This window comes from Cricetulus griseus, chromosome 9 (genome assembly GCF_003668045.3).
Source record: "Cricetulus griseus strain 17A/GY chromosome 9, alternate assembly CriGri-PICRH-1.0, whole genome shotgun sequence".
In the NCBI taxonomy this organism is placed as follows: domain Eukaryota; kingdom Metazoa; phylum Chordata; class Mammalia; order Rodentia; family Cricetidae; genus Cricetulus; species Cricetulus griseus.
The window spans coordinates 8,125,672-8,133,488 of record NC_048602.1 but is presented as its reverse complement, the minus strand read 5'-3'; the positions used below and the strand labels follow the sequence as shown (position 1 = coordinate 8,133,488).

General features: G+C 48.2%; 1 protein-coding gene across 4 annotated transcripts in view; it reads left to right on the top strand.

Moving 5' to 3' along the window:
* Positions 1–7,817, top strand: part of LOC100767190 (zinc finger protein 60) — a 36,431-nt gene that overhangs the window by 12,098 nt on the left and 16,516 nt on the right. Inside the window, exon 1 of one of the 4 annotated variants that reach the window (XM_027430466.2) lies at positions 2,471–2,618. The exons of 1 other annotated variant lie outside the window; for it this stretch is intronic. The gene's annotated coding sequence lies outside the window, so the exon portion shown is untranslated. Of the gene's footprint in view, positions 1–2,470; positions 2,619–2,818; positions 2,914–7,817 lie in introns of those variants that run through there. 2 more of the 4 variants (XM_027430467.2, XM_027430468.2) reach the window with 2 other exon arrangements.

Below are 7,817 nucleotides of genomic sequence, written 5' to 3'. Positions count from 1 at the left end.
AACTCTGTATCTAAAAAAACAAACAAAAAAATGGAAGAAATAAAACAAAAGAATATGTTTTTGGAGTTGGGTAGGTGTGTGGTAGTGCATTTCTGAATCCCAGTACTTGGAATGCTGAGGCAGAATGATCAAGAGTTGAAGGCAAGTTTAGCTACATAGTGACATCAAGTTCAACTTTGGCTGTCTAGAAACCCTTTCTCAAAAGAAAAAAAGTTGTAGACATGGCATTTCATCCCTTAACCAAAACAGCTAAGATGGAATGCCATCTATACTAAAGAACCACATTAATATTTTTAAAAATATCTTTAGTTTATGTGAATTGGTGTTCTGCCTGCATGCATGTCTGTGTGAGGGTGTCAGATCTTGGAGTTACAGAAGTTAGCTGGTGGTGCCATGCTTTATGGCTCTGGTCTACAAGAGCTAGTTCCAGGACAACCCCCACAGCCACAGAGAAACCCTGTCTCGAAAAACAAACACAAACAAACAAACTAAAAAAGAAAGGCAAGGATTTGTAGGGGTGAAGTGGGAAGGTCAGACTGTTGCTATGAAACACCCTTGGCTACAAGAAGCAATGACAAAATGACAGCAATCTCTAGTTCAAGAGACACGTAACCAACAGATGTTCTCACAGAACTATCTTTTGCGTGTAAGGTCCTAGTGGGACTTTTGTACTTCTCTGGTCTTTAAAGGAGTATAGGAACCATTTCTGCCATAGTTGTGTGTACATGAAAGCCCTCCCTGTTATGTTTTTATTTAAAAAGAGGAAAAGAGATGGATGAGACATATTAACTAGTTTATTATAGGCCCGGCAGAGTAGGGAGACTGAGAGAGAAGAGGAACAGGGGTAATGGCTGACCACCATGGCCGGACACCATAGAGAGGCAGAGAGAGAGCATAGGTGGGAGAAGAGAAGAGCAGAGAAGGAGTGAGCAGAGAGAGAGCGGCGTAACGAGAGGAAGCAGAGACAGAGTGAAGCATGAAAGTTGGAGCTTTTAAAGGGAAGACTACGCATGAGCACTGAGGTTCCACGCATGCCCAGAGTCCTCATGCATGGTGGGTGACGTGGTGATGACGTAGCACGTTTTTCTTGTGCGTGCCCTGACTGTTGTCAGGGGGTAGGGTCTGTCTCTTAAAGAGGTAGAGACAATCAGCATCAAAGCCTGAACCTTTCACTCCCTTCAAGCTCCCTGGTTCCATTACAGTCTAACTGTCTAAGTTGTACTATTTATTCTCTGTGGCTTTTCTGGTTTGTTCTATCAATTATTGAGATCGTGGGTGTGGCTGTCGTCCCTTATTAGTAGAGCAGGTATAAACAGCCCCCCTTCATACTTTGAAGCTGTACTATTAGTATACTATGGGATTATTTTAATGTCTAGACAGGATCTCACTATATAGTCCTAGCTGGCCTCAAACTAGCTGGTCTCCATCTCACAGGCATCCCACTGTCTCTGCCTCGTCATTGCTGGGAATAAAGGCATTTGCTACCACAACCACGCTCCCCCCGGCCCATTAGATGGATTTCCCTGTTTATTTTCACTGGCAATGTTCTTTGTCCCCCATCTGCCTAAATTTTAAAATCGACTTAAGTCTTCTTTTGACTATTGAGAAGATGTTCACTTTAATCTGCCAGAGAACCTATCCTTAAAACATATTTTCTGTAGTTAACACATGGTTGGATCTGCTTGTTTTCAAATCGATCTATGCTTTATACTTTAGGGTTAGATCATTTATAATACAGTTAATATGGTTAGTGCTATCACTAGCATCGTCCAGTACCTTGACATGGGCTTTCTATCGCGTCCGGGAAAAGTTTTGTGTAAATATATGAAACACCAGAAGTGATTTTTTTCAATTTCAAGAGTGTCATGTCACAACAAAAGCAGGCTTTTGCTACAAAAGGGGGAGCAAATGCCTGTGTTTGTTGGGGATCCATCCACGTGTCGTCATTCCTCCGTCAACACGCAGTTCTGTCCACACAGATCCGCGTGGCCTCAGTCACACTCTCCTGTCCAGACGACAGGGGCAGCGAACCCTGGAAGCGTCCAGCACGTCTGCCCTCTGAAATCTCTCCTGTAACCAGACATCTCCACGATCGAAACCAACCGAGTCTGTGGTTCAGTGTTTTCGGGTTCATCGCAGTCGCTCCCATGCTCGCACAGCGAGGAGGAACCTGCTGCAGGGGTCTCGGGCAAAGCGTGAGCAGAGCAGCGCTGTCCCCATCTGATGTCACCCCGGTTCTGCACCCTGAACTAAAGCTCGCCTGCGCGCTCCACGGGGGAGACGACAAACCGCCCGCAGGGCCCGGGAGAGCCTTTGCATCCCCCAGGGAGCCTCCGGTTTAAGCTCGCGCCCCTGCGGGGGCTCCCACAAGCCCCTGGGGCAGATCCGGGACGGGCTGGCCCGCGTTGCATGCTGGGATCTCGCTGGCTCGCAGTTCCTCGGGTTCTGGGCACCGGGACTACATTTCCCGGGAGCCACCGCGCTGGATTAAAACATCAACTTCCGGTGTCCTGGAGGCGCTCCCGCGGACGGTCAGAGCTCTCTGGTGGGAGTAAGAAATCGCTAATTGGCGTAGTTGCTCATCGAGTCGGGCCCGGTGCGGACGGTGCTGCGTCTGGGTGTGTAGCGACGGCCGTGTGCGCGCGTGTGCACATGTGCGTGTGCGTGCGTGTGTGCACACCTCGATCTCTCCGATCATCGGCGTCGCTGTGCCAGCCGCCGTCCGCCCCGCTGTGTGTGTGTGTGTCTGTCTGTCTGTCTCTGTCTCTCGGTGGCCGTCGCCAGTGTCATGGGGAGGGGAGGGGCGGGGCGGGGCGCTCACCAGGGCGCGGGGTCTGCGCTCTCAGGTTCACAAGGACAAGGACGGCCTGGAGCCGAGTGCGAGCGTCACCGCCGCGCACCTCAGACTCAAGAGTGAGTTTGCTCTTCCCTCCTGTCTGAGAGACGAGGCTGTGGTGCTGGATAGAGAGTCGTCAGGAAGTGAGGACGGAGTGTGCAGTTGGCGCCTCCACCACTGTGTCCTCACATCGTCCCCTCCTTTCCACTCAGTGTCCCTGCGATCGTTTCAGAGACCCTGACGTCTCTCTCTGCAGTCACTCCCTGTCCCCAGGACGTTACAGACGGGGAGGACCAGAGAGGTCACCCTCAGCGCTTCCGAGCTGTGATTTGCTAAATCGATGACTGTTTCTTTGGCTCCACACAGCCTTTGATCTTTCAGGGCCTCTTCCTGTCAGAGCAGGGGAAGCACGGAGGTGGGAGACGATCTCTGTTCCCGCTCGAGGGTTTCTGGAGCGGGAAAGTCACAGCGCAGGGTTTGGCGCCTTTGAGAGCTACTGCTTTTCAGGTGTCTGCGTGTGCATGGCTCGTGCTGCCCGGATCCAGATGCGCCACGCTGAGAGTGAAGGTGGGGTGTGGCTCTGTGGTATCTGGTTTGCAGTCTTGGTTCCGTCCCCGTCTGGCTCCGTGGCCTTGTCACGAACCTTAGAACGACGGCTGTAAAGCCTGTCAGTGCAGTGCCAGCCATGTGACAGCGGCCTGATGTGTTTTAGCTGTTGCTTTGTGCGGTCATTTGGGGTGCATTCAGTTTTTGCAGTACAAGTGCGAGCGGGCATGTTAGAGATAACGTGATCACGGGCTGCATTTTTAAGAAAATGACTCAACAAGAAGGTAGGATTTATGGTATACACTTTAATGTCAGCACTTGAGAGACAAAAGCAGGCAGATTTCTGTATGTTCATGGTCAGCTTAGTTCACATAGTTCCAGGCTAGCTGGGGAACACAGTGAGACCCCCATCTCAAAACAACAGAATGAAAATGAATGTAGTAAGGCAGAACAGATTTTCTTTAATGTTGACACGGAACTTCTTGTATTATATACAACATAGTACTTTGGAGTCTTTATGTCCTTTGGGATGACTAAATCTACCTGTCACATTTTTTGTAGTGAGCACACTTAATGTCTACTCTCTGAATCTTTTCAAAACCATTAATCATCGTCACTGAGTTGCTTGATGCATCCGGAAGTGGTGTTGTGTGGCTGGAATTTTGTAGCCCTTGATCTGTGTCCTCCCAAGTCCCTTAGGATCCACATCCCCCACTCTCAACCACCGTGCTGCTGACCCAGTGCCAGCCACTGACTGTCACCCCCACCACCCACCATGTCACTTGTTCCTGTGAGATAACATTTTCAGGTTCAGCATGAATGAAATCATGAGTGTGTATCTTTTGGTTTAAAGATTATTTCATTCAAAATTATGTGTGGGTGTTTATGGCTCCAGTGACTATAGGTAAATGATCTACAGGAGCTGCAGGTACATGCCATGTGAGCTGTCGGGGAACTGCCCCCTGACCGCTGGAAAAGCCATCCCAACTTTCAGCCCCTCAGCCCTCTCTCCAGCCCCAGCATCTGTCTTTTTGTTTTGAGGTTATTTCCCTGGTCCTTCTCCATGCTCATCTATATTGTAATAAATGGTTGCTTAGTTTCTCCACTGTGTCCATGAAGTTCATTCTAGATTTGCTTGGTCCATTTATGTTATGGTGGGGTTACATATCACACCTACGTAAATAATGCCTGGACTAAATGCGGGAGTGTAATTGTCTCTTGGAGATACTGACTTTATTTCCTTTGTGTGTTTCTACTCAGTAGTGGGATTGCTGGATTGTGTGACCATTATATGTTTAATTGTTGAGAGTCCACATGTACCCTCACTTAGATTTGACTCCAGGAGCTTGGCCCAATGCTTAGTTGTGGTTCTCTGCATCTGTTTCCATCTGTTTCTGGAAGAGGGTGCTGTCTTCTCTAGGGTTGTAGATTGTAGGCTTGGAATCTTTTGTTTTATGTCTGGTATCCATTTATTACTGAGTAATACTATATTTGTCTTTCTGGGTCTGGGTTGCCTCACTCAGGATGTTTTTTCTTTTCTTTTCTTTCTTTCTTTTTTTTTTTTTTTTTTTTTTTTTTTTTTTGGTTTTTCGAGACAGGGTTTCTCTGTGGCTTTGGAGGCTGTCCTGGAACTAGCTCTTGTAGTCCAGGCTGGTCTCGAACTCACAGAGATCCCCCTGCCTCTGCCTCCCAAGTGCTGGGATTAAAGGCATGCGCTACCAACACCCGGCTAGGATGTTTTTTCTAGTTACATCCATTTGCCTGCAAATTTCAAGATGTCATTGTTTTTTTACTGCTGAATAGCATTCCATGTGTAAATGTGCCATATTTCCTTTATCCATTCTTTGCTTGAGGGACACCTAGATTGTTTCCAAGTTCTGGCTACTATGAATAAAGGTTGCCATGAACATAGTTGAGCAAATGTCCTTGTGGTGTGAGTGTGTCTTCTTTGGGTACATGCCCAAAATAGGTATTGCAGAGTGTGTGTTCCCCTTACTCCACTTGTTCTCAGTGTTTTTGATCTTGGCCATTCTGATTGGTGTAAGATGGGATCTCTGTTGAGCATTTCCATAAGTGTCTTTGTGCCATTTTCGATTGTTCTTTTGAGAATTCTCTGTACCCCATTTTTAATTGGACTATTTGGTAGTTTGGTGTTTAGTTTCTTGAGTTCATTTTGGAGCTCAGCCCCCTGTCAGATGTGGGGTTGGTGAAGATCTTTTCCCATTCTGTAGGGAGCTTTTTTGTCTTGCTGACCGTGTCCTTTGCTTTACTGAAGCTTGTCAGTTTCAGGAGGTCCCATTTATTAATTGTTGCCCTCAGTGTCTGGGCTACTGGTGTTATATTTAGGAAGTGGTCTCCTGTGCCGATGTGCTTGAGGCTATTTCCCACGTTCTCTTGTGTGAGTTTCAGTGAGGATGGATTTATATTGAGGTCTTTGATCCATTTGGACTTGAGTTTTGTGTATGGAGATAGATATGGATTTATTTGCTTTCTTCTACATGTTGACATCCAGTTATGCCAGTACCATTTGTTGAAGATGCTTTCTTTTTCCCATTTTATATTTTTAGCTTATTTGTCAAAAAGTGTTCATAGGGGTGTGGATTTGTGTCAGGGTCTTCGATTTGATTCCTTCCACCTGTCTGTTTTTTGTGCCAATACCAAGCTGTTTTCATTACTATAGCTCTATAGTAGAGCTTGAAGTCAGAGATGGTGATGCCCCCAGATGATCCTTCATTGTGCAGCGTTGTTTTGGCTATCATGGATTTTTTTATTTTTCCATATAAAGTTGAGTATTGTTTTTCAAGGTCTGTGAAGACCCTGGCATCTCTCTCTGCAGTCACTCCCTGTCCCCAAGACATTATAGACGGGATCTCCAGAGGTTAGAGTTATGATAAAGCTTGAGGGAGAATTTGCGTGAGGAGCCTTGGTGGATTCCATGGCGAGGGTCACATTTTTGTAGCGCGTGCACTCAGTATCTCCCGAGTCTTTTCAAAGCCATTAGTCATCGTCACTGTGTTGCTTGATGTATCTGGAAGTGGTGTTGTGTGGCTGGAATTTTGTAGCCCTAGATCAGCGTCTTCCCAAGTCCCTTGGGGTCCACATCCCCCACTCTCAACCACCGTGCTGCTGACCCAGTGCCAGCCACTGACTGTCACCCCCACCACCCACCATGTCACTTGTTCCTGTGAGGTAACATTTTCAGGTTCAGCATGGAGATCGTGGGTGTTTGTCTACGCATCTCTTCCTCTAACCAGTGTAGGTGGAGCTGGTGCTTCAGGGGGGGCCTCTCTTTCTCCAATTAGTATAGTTGGGGGCTGTGGCTCCGTTGACTGTTCCTTCAGGTGCAAGCGGAGCAGAGCCTCGGGCGATCGCTCCAGATGGAAGTGGGTCCAAGGCTCAGGTAGTCACTCCTTGAGGTGCAGGTGGGGTACAGCTTAGGTGGACGCTCTTCCCATTGGAGTTGGGGCCATGGCTCTGGTGTTGCCCCTCTGGCTATAGATGGCACTGAGGTTCCAGTGGTTGCTGGAGTAGCGGGTTATCTCAGTACCAAGCAATGGCCGTGGATGTTGCCTGGGCACAGGTGCTCTTTGCCAGAGGAACTTCTTGAGATAGGTTCTGGAAGCTGCTGCTGTTGTCGCTCCCGGCAGTTGCTCCCGTTCCTGGGCGAGTGGCTTCGGCCTCCCTCTGACACTGCTCCCCCGGGCCTGAGGTTCAGACCCCCCTCTGATACTGCTCCCAAGCAGATAGCTCGGGTCTCACTCTGATGCCGCTCTGGGGTTTCCTAGTCTACTTTCTAATGATTCTCCCTTTAAGTTCAAGCAGCCAACCAAGGCCCACTGGCAAATGAGCTGATAATGGATACTTAAAAAACAAACAAACAAACAAAAACCTACTTCATTTTTTTATGAGTGTTTTGTCTGTATGCACACCGTTTGCATTCCTGGTGCCTGAGGAGGATAGACGAGCGTGTCAAATCCTCTGAAATTGGAGCTAGAGATGGCTGGGCATCACCATGTTGGTGTTTAGAATTGCCAGCTGCAACCTGACCCTCCAGCCCTGGGCCTCACTCAGCCCTGAGTTTTCAGTTCAGTTGCTGTAACCCTGTCGTCCCTGAGGGTGGGGTTCCAGTAGGAAGCTCTGCTTACAGTCTAGGCCTAGTGGCATCTCAGGAAGGAAGATGGGATCCCTTCTGCTGGCATCTTCTGCAGGAACTTCAAGCCAGACATGCTTGTGCTCTGCATGTCCTCATTGAGCCCTTGTCAGTGGGTTGTCTGGGGTGAGGACAGGATCGGCTCTCTGTGGACTCCTGTCTGCTTCTAATTGTGTGTGGGAGGCTGTGAGCCATGGAGAGGAGTGTGTGAGAGTGGACGATGGAGAAATAAAGTGGTCAGTGACGTCATGCTGACCCAAGTCAGTCTGGGAATATCACGTGACA